This window comes from Paramormyrops kingsleyae, chromosome 5, assembly GCF_048594095.1.
Source record: "Paramormyrops kingsleyae isolate MSU_618 chromosome 5, PKINGS_0.4, whole genome shotgun sequence".
Taxonomy (NCBI): Eukaryota; Metazoa; Chordata; class Actinopteri; order Osteoglossiformes; family Mormyridae; genus Paramormyrops; species Paramormyrops kingsleyae.
In genome coordinates this window covers 9,771,009-9,785,718 of record NC_132801.1, presented here as the reverse complement: position 1 = coordinate 9,785,718, position 14,710 = coordinate 9,771,009, and the positions used below count along the sequence as shown (strand labels likewise).

General features: G+C 54.4%; 1 protein-coding gene across 11 annotated transcripts in view; it reads left to right on the top strand.

Annotated features, from left to right (window-relative positions):
* The window catches only part of LOC111833510 (nuclear factor 1 X-type-like), a 112,582-nt gene that overhangs the window by 47,634 nt on the left and 50,238 nt on the right, over positions 1-14,710 (top strand). The window lies entirely within an intron of this gene.

Here is a 14,710-nt window from a genome sequence, read left to right as displayed (position 1 = left end):
GTAGTTATATAAATGAAAAGCATGGACAGCTTATTGGAGGGGGGCTCCTGTCATCCTTGGGGCCCCCAGTGTGTTATATGCCGGGTTTTTTATAGTGTGTCTTTGTTGGGGGGGTGGGGGGGTGGGCTTGAGCTCTGCTGCCCCCCACTGGGCCACCTCTGTGGTGCTTCTGGCCTTCAGTCACGCCGACTCTCCTTCTCGATGTGCCCGATTCCCCGTCCACGTGACTCTGCTCCTATAAGACTCAGTGTCGGACGTGCTTTTCTCTCAGACATTTGCACGGGATGCCAGCTGACGATGATGGGAAACTGTCGGCTCGCGTCCTTCTGACAGGCCACCTTCCTCTCGGCGCCAGTGACACTTGGAGCCGGAAGGTCACGTGTCGCTTGTTATTAATATGACAAAAACTTCTTTCCATTTATTGCTCTATGAACCGTATTTAAAGCCATCCTTGTCGCAGGTGGCTGATGCCACGACGACCACAGCACTTCGCCCACAAGACTGTGGCAGACGGGGGGAGAGTCCGATTTTCGGCCCCCGCAGCCTAACCCTATCAACAGTGTGGGTTTAGGAGAAGGGCCCTTCCTGGGTATATTGGCCCCAAGGTTTTTTTTTTTTGTGCCTGTGCCTTTAAGGAGCGATGGCCCCTTGCCCTGCTGGAGCCCGACTCTCTTGCTTGTTTATCGTGCCTTTTCCCAGAGAGATAATCTGTAATGATTCATTTCACATGACTCCGCGCGTGTTGCCAGAGGAGTAAGTTCGAGTTTTTATAGGGTTTTGATTAAAGCCAAACACACGGCGGCATTTTTCTTTTTTCTGTTTTCTTTAAGAGGCGGCTGCCTTGTGTCACCCTGGCTGATGTGCGCCGTGGGAATCGCTGGCCGCCGTGGCGGCGGAGAACTTTTCCCACTCTGAGCGTCTCTTGGCACTAGCATTTGTTGGGGGTGGGGGGTGGCGGCTGGAGTTGAGAAGGGTGTGCGGGGGTGTCACTAAGGAGAGGCTGTCTCTGATACATCAGGGGACAAGGTGCGGCTGTATGGGGGAGGAGGAGAGATTTCGTAAAATGAGTCCGCCGGGCAGGCTGATGATCCCGGAGCGTGAATGGAGCGGCACACGCAGACGGTGCTGGCACATGCCACCGTGGGCGATACAGAGTGACTCCGGAGCCGGGTGGTGGGAGTGTGATCCGCGCGCGTGAATTTAAGGTCCAGCAATAACGATTTTCCATCAAATATAGCGCCTCACTTGGTACAGAGACGGCCAGTGAAGGTTGTCCCTCTCTGCCGCCGTTTATTTACCATAGCATCGCAGCTCCTTTGTTCTTAAATTTTTTTTTTTTAATCCCTTTTGGAGCCTGGTGGGGGGGGGGGGGGCTTCTGTGTTGGCAGAGGGTCTGCAGGCTTGGGGGGGGGCTTTTCTCCCTGTTGTGTCCTGCCGTCATGTGGGGACACCGGGCGAGGGGAGACTCTGGTAAACCCATTAATCTGAGGAAATCGGGGTCCCGCCCGGGCACTCCTCGCTGTGGGGTCACCCCGATCCCGTACCCCGCCCCCTGCCCCTGACTGTGCACAGAAACTGTGCTGGAAGCAAGCTGGCATTAAAGAAGAAAACACTGTTTACAGGCTATAATTTACTTTAATAAAAGCCCTCTTTCTTTCACTTTTTATTATTTTTGTCAGGTCCCTCCAAATCCGTACAGGACTGATGGCAGACAGCTGGAGGTTCTAAAATAACATGTGTGTCTGATAAGCTCCGCCTCTGTAATGCCCTTTACCTGCATGGGAGACTATATGCATTTGGTAATAATTCTGGATGTTTTTGGCGTCGAAAGGCCCTCATGCACCGCAGACATGAAAACAAGGTCCTTCTAGTTTTGTGAATATTTCATAGTTTGCAGTTTTGTAAACAAACAGTTCTGACCGGCCGGTCACCACGGGAACGAGCGCGTGGCGGCGTACGTGAAACGGGGGCCGGCGAGCTCCAGAGGAAGCTGTAAAATCTCGGGGGGAGGGGGAACAGGGGACATTGTCTCCCCAAGCACGGTGCTTTCTTTGAGCCCGTTTTGTGCGGGTGCCAAGTGAGGGAGCCGGCTGTCCCCAAGGCTGCGGGGGGGGGCGTGCGGTTTGAACCTCGTCCCCAACTACCTTCGCTGTCAAAAAATGGTCGTTCTCTGAACACTGAGGACGTGTTTCCGCCTCACTTTGCCCAGGCTGGGGGACGGGGTGGGGGACGGGGTGGGTCACGTGGTGCCGAGCGTGGCGCCTCAGATCCACGCGACCCGTGCCAAATCCTCAGACCGCCACACCATCTCTGCCAGCACCTTTCCTCCTCATCCTTCCTTTCTCGTCCTCTCTTGCTATTCATGGACTGCCCGACGCCCTCCTCGCCACGGTGTTTCGGGTAGCCATCGTTGTCCACACGTACCTGCAAAAACAAGAGCGGTTTAATGAACGCTTACGTGGAGGTTTTTCATAAATAATGTTATCTGCGATATATTACGACAGTTCACTATATATCTGCCCGTTAGTATACATTTCTGCTATAATCTAAAATATATATAACCAAAGTGTAAATATATAAACCAATATACAAATACAATGATGACAAAAAAATCGGAATAGCGCAAGAAAATATTAGTGCTTATTGAGTGTGTGTCATATATCTCGTTAGTGTTGTTATAAATCAAAGGGGCGTCCGCTGTGTATTGCGGAGTGTTATCGGTGCGTCCGGCTGTGATGTGTGAGAGCGTACGCGGGCTGCTGGAGCAGAAGGGCGCTCAGACGTGCATTTAATTACACTGACGAGCGTGTTGGAGCCGCACTCCCTTTCTCGTTGTCGCCTGGGCTGTGTAAACATGTACTTTCATAATTTTTTAAAATGTTTGTCACTGACTGTTACAGTTTTGAGGAAGAACATCGTTACTGGGGGGGGGGTGAAGGTTTGGGGTTGGGATTGGTGGATGGGAGTGGGGGGGGGGGGGTGGCTGACAATCACAACTGAAAAGAAAAGAAGCAATTTTGGCATGTGTTTGGGTAAGAGAGCAAGCCTCGAATCAATTTGGACACGAATGTGGGACAACGGTGAGAAAAGCAGGGTGAAATAGGAGAGGGGACAGCCCCAGCTGGGGGGGGGCGGGGAGGGGGAGAGAGACGGGTCTGTGAATGACACAGAGTAAACAAGGCGCTTTCCACGTGTGAAAGGGCCGCATTCATAAGGGACGCAGAACGGCTTTTCTCTTAAAAATAAAACCAAACAGGAAGATCTACCAACGGTCTGGGGAGCTCGTCCTTTTGTCAGGCCGCATCACCGTGGGAGCGGGAAATGGGAGGGGGGCTCGTTTGCGGGGGAGGGGCAGCGGCGAGTCCAGGCATCACAGTGTCGGGGCCCCCGGGGGCCCCAGGGGCTCCTGTGTGATCTCCGCCCAGAGCGCTCCACCAGCCGGGGGCCACGGGGGGTAAACCAGGTGCTAATGCTGCCTTTTGCGTGTTTTGTCAGTGCAACCTTTTAATTAATTGGAAATGAAGAAATAATCAATTAATTAGAGGACCCTCCTTGTCTCCTAGCAGCAGACAATGGGGGCAGCGGGGCGGGCGGGGGGGAGAGAGGGAGATAGAGGGAGGGAGGGAGGGAGTGAGATGGGGGGGCTTTGCTGTTTGGCTGGACTTTGCAGGATGTGTTGGTATTATTTGAATCTTTTCAGATTGAGATTATATTTATATGGCGATTCTCACTTATTCATTAATATTTCTGCTGGGCAGATTGATGGCAGCTAATGCACTCTGTAACACACTGTAACACACAGCAACACACAGCAACACACAGTGCCACACTGTAACACACTGTAACATACAGCAACACACAGTGCCACACTGTAACACACTGTAACATACAGTACCACACAGCAACACACTGTAACACACAGTGCCACACTGTAACACACTGTAACATACAGTACCACACAGCAACACACTGTAACACACAGTGCCACACTGTAACACACTGTAACATACAGTACCACACAGCAACACACTGTAACACACAGTGCCACACTGTAACATACAATAACACACTGTAACACACAGTACCACACTGGAACACACAATAACACACTGTAACACACAGTAACACACTGTACCACACTGGAACACACAATAACACACTGTAACACACAGTACCACACTGGAACACACAATAACACACTGTAACACACAGTACCACACTGTACCACACTGGAACACACAATAACACACTGTAACACACAGTAACACACTGTACCACACTGGAACACACAATAACACACTGTAACACACAGTACCACACTGTACCACACTGGAACACACAATAACACACTGTAACACACAGTACCACACTGGAACACACAATAACACACTGTAACACACAGTACCACACTGGAACACACAATAACACACTGTAACACACAATAACACGCTGTAACACACTCTCAGTGCGCACTCACGCTAACACGCACACACACGTAGGAGCGGAGATCCAGCTCACGGACGGAGGCGCAGGTGGGACAAGCGTATGCATGTATGTGGGCTCACTCAGCAGGGGCCGAGAGCGATGGCCAAGACGTTTATTTTCCTTATAAACACCACCTGCTGATCTGGGCCGTAAAATCGCAGCACACATGTAAGCCCCCCAGCCCCCCTCCGGGTGGGGGGGGGGGGGGCTTTTTGTGTACAGCTGCAGTAAATAGAACTGCGGGCGGCAGAACCGACTCCTGCCATCGCCATCAGCGAGCGCCATGCCCAGAATGAGGGGGATTAAGAACAGGAAGCCATCAAATCCTCAGTTCAAGGGCATGGATCTTTACTGGCTGGATTATCATTATTATGATTTTTTGTTTTTCTCTGACATGTAACTGTAGAGTTTGGTGTTAAAGGCAAACGTCATGGTGACCATGCGCGGGTAGCATCATGTTTGGGGCGGTAACAGCATCCACCTAAGTGTTTTTACATTCTTCCACCTGCAGGAGGCGCTCTACTGCAGTCGCCATCTCACCAATGAGCCGCCTCCCCTCTCTTCTCCTCTCCTCTAGGCTTCTGGAAGTTCCCGCTTTTAATTAGTATGGTGTTTAAAAGTCAGTTATTTCGGTAAGCGGGTTATCTGTCAAAACAGTGACGCCCCTAATACCCCAGGGTTGGCCCAGGGAGGTGGGCGGTTGTTCCGGGGCATCGTGGGTAACGTGGCTCTCCTGTTGCCAGCCTGTCTGCCCCTCCCACCCCTCAGCCTGGATCCCGGAGCTGCTGTTTGGTCTTGCTGGATCATGTGTGTGTGTGTGTGTGTGTGCGTGCGTGTGTGTGTGTGTGTGCGTGTGTGTGTGTGTGTGCACCCTCCGCTTCTCCCGTGTCACTGCCCGCCTTCCTCAGTCGTTGAGCTGTCAGCCACTCCTCACACGAGGGAGACGCCATTTCACACTTTCCATCATCTGCCGTCGGTGCCCCTCTGCCTCGGTCGAGAGCCAAACTAAAAGACGCACCAGCGTCACAGCGTGACATCGGACTCCCATCCATTCGGTTCATTCTTACATAGCGCCCTTTTCAGCTTGAAAAGCCCCTATGGCCAACCTCATGCAAGAGCCTGGATCGTCACGCCACAAAGATTCCCCGCAGAAGGTGAGCGGGTGGCCTCCCTGGGACGGGCTGGGCGTGCTGATCGCGGAAACACCGGCGCATTTAATGATCGCATTTAAAAATGGGTATGAGAGGCAGTGCCGTCGACGGGCGCCAGTCCAAACCGCTTCCGTGGCGATTTTCCCGCCCGAATCCGCGGGATCTGCCCCCGTCTCCATCTCCACAGGCCGCTCAGTTCCTGACGCGTTACACACTTGTGTTGAAACTCGCCCAAGCGAGTCACAGGTTACCTAGGAAACACCCCCCGCCGTGCCGGGGCTCTGCACGCTTCGTCCTCCTGGTACCTCAGACTGGCAGAGCACCGGCACTATCCGTGCACTTTATTGCAGTGGCCGTGTTTTGCACTCACACAGATTGAAAAAAAACTACTTTTTTTCTTTATTTTTTAATATAGAGGCCTGAATGTAAAGTAAAAAATCAGACCGGTAAATATGAATTAGCTTAATCTTCAGTCTTACAATTGCCCTGTAAACTGAGGTCCAGTTTTGCAACGTGCGGCCTGCACTGCGAATACCTGCACTGCAAATACCTGCACTGCGAATACCTGCAACTGCGAATACCTGTACCTGTGTTGGTGTAACCGATCATGTGCTGACCGCATTAGTTGCCATGGCAGCCGCCCCTGCTCCATCTCCAGGCTGCCCCTGCCCCCCACGCTCGGCGGTTCGCAAGGCCTGGTTTCAGTCGCCACCATGGAAACCAAACCTCCCAGCATACCTTGCCTGGGTTGTATCCAAGGTGCCCCCGGAGCAGCCCTTAGCTGGCACACTGGCGGTGTGCCTTTGTCGCCGTGGTGATAGCACCAGGGTGGGGGGGGGGGTTGCCACTTTAACCATAACCCCCACCAAGAAGAGGAGTTTAAGTGTGTTGTACAGCCAAACTGGCCTGTATGAATATTAAACGTGTGACACTGTGTCGTTCTGGTATGTGTGACCTATTTCCAGTGTAACCTGGTCTTGGCCAGGGAGAGGCTGGACTCTTTACAGGGTGTTTTGGGTAGGGGGGGTGCAGGGTACATGCGTGGCAGTGGGGTGGGTCCTCTATGCCTACTGGTGGCTTGGAGAGGGGAGCTGCACAAACCTGCCGGGAATCACGCCACTGCCTTTCAGTCACGTATGTCCAGTGATCTTCTGTGGCGTCCCTGTCTGCGGCAGGGGAGGCTGAGAGCCCAGCAAACAGTATCTTGCCTTCAGCATATGTGGCCCAAAGCCCCCAACCCCCCCCCCACAACATCACCCCCGCATCTGATTCCCTGCACAACCACCATCTGATCCCCGGTGCACATCTGGTGCTCTCTGTGTGAGGGTGTACGCACCCACCTACACACACACACACACACACACACTGGTTTGTAATTATATCTTTGTGAGGACTCTCCATTCGTTTCTATGGCCATAACCCGAATCCCAGCAATGACGACCTTAACCCCTAACCCAGCCCTAACCTTAACTATAAGTGACCAGTTGCAGGACATTTTTTCGGTCCCCACAAGGTAAACAGTTAAAGGTATTGATCGCATTGTTGGGACTGGTGGTCCCCACAATGTAATAATTACAAGAAATGGAAACACACACACATACTCGGGTGTCCTGGTCAGCCGCTCAGTGAGATGGGGCTGGGTATGCCCCCCCCGCGGGTTTAAACCCCAGTGAGTGTTAGCGCTCAGGACGCCTCTGGAAAAGGTGCTGAATCCATAGGGATCTGACCCTATGACGCAGTGGCGCTCGTTTTGGTTAGATGAGAGGAGGCAGGGGCCCAAGGACCTGAGGAACTCAAAGCGGCATCGCTAGCAGGCTACAGAGAAGCAAGAAGAAGCCCCATGTTCCCTCAGAATGGCAAGCATGATGTTTTAGCCTGAATGGGGCCGTAGCCCCCCCCCCCCCCCCCCCCAGAGCACTGCCCTCCCCCCAGGGACCGGAGATTTGGTTTGTAATCCAAGCAGCGCTGATTATTTACTGAACTAGAGTCTAATAATCTGAGGGGAGAAGCAAGAACAATGGGGGGGGGGTGGGGCGGGGTGGGGTGGGGGGGGGGTATTTATTTACCTGTCTGTTTGTCCTTTGCAGTGCTTTCCCTGCGGCCGCGTCTTTAAAACCAGCAAGACGACGAATTAAAAGAGTCTGGCTCTTATTTGCGGTAGATCGGTATCTGAGGTTTGGGGCAAAGGCACCGGCCGCTTGGTTCTGCAGAAAAGCGGCTCGTGCCCCCCCCCCCTTTCAGGGCCGCCACCTTCAGCCTAATAGGCTTTTGTTTCGTTGGGGATGTTTGTCTGGTGTTTTGTTTGGCGCGCCGTCCGCGCCCAGTGTACGTGGCACGTGGAGCCAAACTGGCGTCGGACCCCCTCCAGCAAAGAATTCTGCTGAATTCACCTCTCGCTCACATATATTATATTATATATAATATATTATATTTTTTTTCCTTGGAGGTGTTTGTGAGAAACAGTGCACCGCCCCCCCCCCCAATATCTGGCCCCATACAGATATGGCCAGACATGGCGTAGACTAAAGCAAGTAAAGCCAGCTGCATAGATGTTTGGGACATCGCGGACCCTTACATGTGACCCCATTGGGTGACCCCCCCAAGCTCAGCACCAGGTCGCCCTCCTGACCACAGCGAAGTGAAGGAATCTTCCAGAAAACATACTCAATTTTCCCCAAAATTGCCCCGCCACAGATGTCACTCAGGGTAGAAACGTGCGTCCTCATTTTTACACTCACCCACAGAAAGGTTAAAGGTCAACGCTGGGACTGGCCGGGTTAACAGAATCTGAGAAAATGCCGCCACGGTCCTTAATCGGCTGGGGACCCAGCCTTTTGTCCTTGTACCGTGAAAGATTACAGTTACCAATTAGCGCTGAGGTTAAACCAGGTATCGTCAGTCCTGGGGATGAAAGGAGGGGGCGTGGCCAGCAGGGCAGGTCAGGTGACAAGCTTTACTTATGTAAGTGTTACGTTGCACTTGCCCCCTCGCTCTCGGGCAGGATGTACACACAGGCGTGTTCTGTTTGGTTACCTCCCCAGGCACCTGAACTATGCTGACACCTGACTGACCTCCCCCCCTCCCCCCCCCGGTAATGCGCATTCCAGTGGGTGGCTCCTGTACACAGCCCCATTCATGCCGACGCCGTATTCTGTTACACGCAGCGAGCGGGATCGGCCACAGTGGGCACAGCGGCCGAGGGGTGGGATCAGGGAACAGATGGCGGCAGGTTAGAATCCCATGGGTTTCTTCTGTTGTACCATTGAGCCAGGTGCTTAGGGATAAGTTCTTCAATATATGTCTGTGCCATGCATGGGAGATCGTTTGGGGGGTGGGGGGTGTGCGACTGAATTCCATGTGTTGCCAGGCAGATCTGACATCATTACCGAGTCAAACTCCCCCCCCCCACCATCCCCAAGACCAGGCCTGCGGTGATGACTGTCATCAATATCCATGTCATCACAATGTCCCCATTCTCCTGTAATGAGGACTACGGGATGGGGGGACACCTCCCTGCTCAGTGTGTAGGAAGGTCTAGCTCTTTTGGGGTGGGGGGTCGGTCGTTTGTCCACAATCTACAAACAGGCCGAATCACAGAGATTTACAGTCTGGAGGGAACGTGTTACCTTGTGAGCTGAACACTGGTCACCAAGTGGACGCTCAGGGTTCCATCCCGGCTGCCCCGCTGTGGCCTCTGTGCGCCTCGGTCCCGCCCCCTTGTCTTCTGGGCCCTCATTGGCTGGTTCAGTTTCCTCCTTGTGCTCTTCATACCTTTATGTGACGGTGTGTATCGGGTGATGGCACGTCGTAGGGCCCACCCTGAATGACCTTTACAGGCCCCCCCCCCAGCCCATGGCCACCCACCTTCACCTGGTGCTGCAATTAATCTGGTGAAGCAAGTAAAGCTGCAAGTGGAGTAGGGAAGCGGGGGGAGTGGAGGGGGGCTCCGGGGGACAGAGCCAAATAGGAGTAGGGTTCGTCTGAGGAGAGGCGTGTGGGGTGGGGGGGGGTGGGTAGATCCAGTTTGCGTCTCCCCCCCTCCCACCCCCCCGCTTCACAGGTGTCAGCCAGACAATCTGCACGTTTAAAATGCCGGTTTACAGCTGCCCTCAGCGTAGGGTGCGGGGTGGGGGGGGTCGTCTCAGGTGAGATCAGGGTGGGGCTGACAAGTGTGTGTGTGTGTGTGTGGGGGGGGGGGGTTCGCAGTGAGGTGACAGAGAAGTTGTTGGCGCTCGCAGGACTTAGGAAGGAGGCACAAGGTAGGGCTCTCAGGAATGTCTGCCCCCCCCCCCCCCCCACCTCACCTCAGCTCACCTCACTCCCCTATTAACTCCCTCACTAACCCCATCCACCCTCTTAATACACCAAGGTTAATACACCAGTTTGACGTCTGAGGGCACCTTGGGGATTCCCCGAATACGCCCCCAAATCTGTGCTCCCATGCGCCCTCCCCCCTTCCCCGTTGTCGTGTGATCACGTGACCTGCTGTCAAGGAGGCGGAGCAAGGATTTATAACCCGCGTACTGAGAGGACCTCACGGAGATATCAAATGAATGACATTAGTTACTCATTGAAAGGTGCATGGGAAGGCTTCTTCTGTTTCGCTCCGTTTGTGGGGATTAACCTTCTCTCTCTTCTACTGCCTGATGGGAAGGCTGGAGGCATCGCAGGGAGCTTGTGGGATCGTGTTTGTTCAGGAGGAGTGTGAGGTCTCGTCACCGGTGGCAAGGGAGAAACAAGATCGGGTCGCAAAACCCGCTCGCTATCCTCGCAGTCCGAGATAGCCGATTAATCGGCTGAATTCGGCCAGCCGCTCATTAGATCTGAGTGGAACGGTGTGATCAGAGGGGTTTAGGGGTTTAGAACATGGCTAATCTGCCCCCCGTGGCGTGCTTTAGGGCATTCCAGTCACTTGGATGAAAAGGGGGGGGCATGCTCAGGAGGGTCAGGTGATGGGGTTTACTGACCTCGCATGGGGTCATCGGTCAGTTCTGCTGCTCTCTAAACTCATGGTTGCAAATTTGAATCCTGCCCCCGGCTCGGTGTGTAGCTGGTGTCCTGTGACTTTGCCTGGAAGGTTGTAGGTTCAAATCCCACTGGATGTCACAGTTAGGCCCTTGAAACCCGAGTGCTCCAGGTGTGCTGGGATGCTAACTGACCCCAAACTTGTTTTGAACTAATATGTCGGTGCCTATAGCTCAGGGCGAGGTGGATATGTGAAAACGACCCAGTTTACCCCACAGGGAGGGTAAAGTTCTGTTTTAATTGCAGCCAGTGGGTGGGAGGTGTTAATTGAGAGTGAAGATGACCTTGTTGGGTGTGGTTGTTTTTTTCCCTGTGGGGTGGGGGGCATTTCACCGTGAGCAAAAGCAATCTTCCCACACTCGGCATCCCACACCCCCACCCCCCCCGCCCCCCGCCCCCCCGGCGTGCTGGACCGCCATTGGGTTAAGCAGACTCCTAGTGGCGGCGGGGATTCGAAAGGTCCCAGATCTTGTGACGGGGGCGGGGGGGGGAGCTGAATGGATACTATGCCCTGTGGCAGGGGCGTCTGGTGAAAGGGGCGCAGACTGTAGGAGTTCTGGTAGTTTCTGGTTATGGTGGGGGGGCTGCAGCCGTGATCCCATGTTGTTAGCATGGTGGGAGGGGTGGCGTGTTTTTAACTGAGAAAGTGAATACTGTTTGGGAAGGGGCAGACCCCCCCCCCCCCCTCCAATGTGTTGGGTTTGGGGTGTGAGGAGGGGAGTGGCACTAATGGGAGTGGTGGTGGGCTCCTTTAAGACCCCAGTCTGGCTTGGGGGGGCGGGGGCCTAGCGCGGCTCTCCGCCAGCGGGTTTCCTGAGGTCACGCCAGCGAGGATCACAAAGACGTGTGGAATTCCGGGCTGGCGCCAACACAAACAGGTCGGCTCGCCGCCGCCGTCCCCAGTGGCTTTCAAGGGACGTTTGAGGGCCCCTAGTGGCTTTTGAGGGCCACAGGGACACTGCAGCTTGGGGGCGGCGCGATTGTGTGGTGTTGGGGGGGTTTGGGGCGCCGGTTCAAGGCCCCAGAGGAAGCGCGGCGATCGTAAAGCCATCGTGGTGAAATACGACAGTGGTTAGCTCGTTTGGTTTTTGGGGGCGTTCTTTAACTACAGGGAGACATAAGGGCTGTTGTAATTGGCCAGGGGTAAGAAAAAAATAAAAGACTCCGAGAATTATGGGAGAAAACACATGAAGCAAACCAGGCTTCGTTCACGCAGTGTTGGGTTTTGGAGAAAGGCAGAACTCCGCCCCCCCCCAGGCCCTGGGAGAGGGGTGACTCAGACGCACGTGTTCTGGAGGCTCGTGTGCGGCGCTGTGCGCTTTTTCTTTTTCCTAAATAAACAGACGTACCTGCTCCAAATTATGAGTAGGAGCCACACAAAGTGCACGATCTGCTGCCTCCCGCGAAGCGTGTCGGCCCAGGGGGCGTGTCGCGTACGCAGGGCCGGCGCTTACTACCACTCAGGCCACAGGTTTGCGTGGGGCCCCTGTGGTTTGGGAGCCTCCTGTTGGCCATCAGTGATCACTACACATGGGTCACTTTTTGAGTGGGGGCCCGAGAAACGAGACCTGTGCCTGATAACCCTAATGTCAGCATCGACACATAATCTGTAATGTTAAAGATAGAAAAATAAGATGTGGTTTCAGGACATAACTGGTACACAAGCACGCATTCACCTTTAAAAGTGATACGTGCAGCAATCGATTGTTAAAACAGCGTGAACGCGTATGTATTTCACCAATATGACAAGAAATTATCTTGCTTTTTAACCTTTATATGCTAATTCGTACTTCATTTGCGGTACAGAGGTTAAAATGCGCAGTAATTTCTTGTCATATCGGTGAAAATGCACATAAAATACGTACGTGTTCACACTTGTGTACCAGTCATGTCAATCCCTGACTGCGATGTCCATGAAGAGAGACACAGAGTGAGCAGTCCCTCTTCCTGCCCCCCTCCTTTCCCAGGACATCTGGCACATGTGGTTTTGTGGGGGGGGGGGGGGACGGTTCTTCAGGCTGACCTCCATCACACATGCCGTCACACTCTGTATGGGGGCTGGGGTGCACAGTCAGCAGCTGATTAATCAAAGCAACCTGTCACTACTCACCACTCCAGAAAATGACCTGCTCTTAAACAAACACCTTTCCCCACTGTATGCCCCCCCCCCCTTATTTGGGGAGAGCCCCCTTTCATATGTAAGCGGGTCTTAGCACAGATTGTGGGGGGAGCACAGGAATAATTTCTCTTCGTACCTGTTGTGATGCCTCACCCTGACAAGTGTCCAGCACGGGGGAGGGGGGGGGGGTGTAGGCCTGAGCGGGAGCCCCCGCCCCCCCCCCCCCAATACAGAGACACACAGATGCTGTCACAGCGGACAGGACAGAGAGAGACCAGATGTGTCTTTTGTTTGGATTTGGGGGGGGAAGCAGGCTTGTGTAATGGAACAGAACCTGTCAGAGTCCAGGCTGGTGCCCGGGCGTGGGGGGGGGGGGGGGGGCGCAGAGGGGGTGAGTCGTTCCCTAATGAACCTCGTTAAGAAGAATCGTTAATCTAACGGGCTCGGGGTAACCCCCCCACCGAGACCAACCTGAGTGCTCCACCTTCTCTCGGACTGCATGTGGTGTCCCGTCCCCTGGGGAAACGGCCGGCAGTGGGGGGGGGGGGTGCTTTGATCCACATGACACCAAAGGCCGATGTCTGGATTGGGTGGGGGGGGTCGGGGGTCGCATCCGACAGAGCGGCAAGTCGCCACGTGCCTGAACGCCCCCTCCCTCCCCATCGCCCAGCTGTGCGGGGGGGGGGGTCCGGGCATCTCAGACGGACCCTAAAACAATATGGACGTCATTAGACGTTACAGGGATACCAGAAACAAGAAAGCTGGGCCTGTCCCTTTCGGGGGGGGGGGGGGGGGGGGCTATTTACTCAGCACACACCGGCTGTACGTCTCCAGTTTGGCTTTTTTTTTGTTTAATCTATCTTTAGTTTAAAATGTAAAATGAGGAGAAACACAGCTGTGTGTTTTTGTGTGTTAATGAGGGTGGGGGGTGAAACTGGAGGATGCCCCGGTCCGTCTCCTGCCACCTTGAGGCCAGTGCCTATAACTTTTTGAGAATGGGGCCTTTTCTCCATCTCCACCCTGCCCCCCCCCCCCCCCCCCCCCCCAGAGCTCAGGGGGGTTTTCGTTAGTTTATTTATTCATTTCAGCCGTCTTTTTGCCTTTCTCTATAAAGCCCAGGAATAGCTGTGTGTAATGGAAGGAATTATCCTGCCGCCGTATCCGGTTCCCCCATGGGGGGGGGGGGTATCATTTTCAGTTCCTCCCAGCCCCACCGTGGCCTGTAAAGGCACCTGTGTGTGACTTTTGTGTGGCTTTAACTGCAATGTGGTGAAAAAGTGTGAGGGATCACATGCTGGGAGGGAGGGGTAGGAGGGGGGGGTGGGGGGGGGAGTGAGCAGGAGGGCGAGGGGCAGCTGGTGATAGGGTGATGCCTGGGGCGCCCCCTGCTGGAGATGGTGCTGTGCAGGTGGGGTCCGGTTTCAGGCCACCGTTTGGCCTGCTCTATATGCAGGGCAAGGGGGGGGGGGGGGTAAAGTAATGGCTGGCTGGTTGGGGGGGTGTCGCAGTTTGGGCTTCCTCAGGTGCAGTCGGTCCTCGTGCCGCCTGTATAGCTGCCAATCCTAAGGAGAGCCCCTCAGCTGGGGGGGTGGAAGAAGCGGCGCTGGTATACGGCTCGGGATCGTGTGTTTGGGGCGGCCCCCCAGGACGGGGGACGGGCGGCATGTAAACACACACGCATGCAAAAAAAACAGACGAAAAAATACACAGTAATACCAGCCTGTCTTCTTGGGGATGTGTGTGTGTGTGTGTGTGGGGTGACCGCGCTCCCGGAGCATGTTTTGAAGTGGTTTCCCGGGAGACGCCGAAGCATTCCGGAGGTCAGGGGTCACAACAACTGCACCTCCCCGTTTCCGTGTGATAGCGACGCTGCAGATGAGCTCCAGACCTCGCTGACAGCCGCAGCTCTGCTCGGTGACGGCCTTCTGTC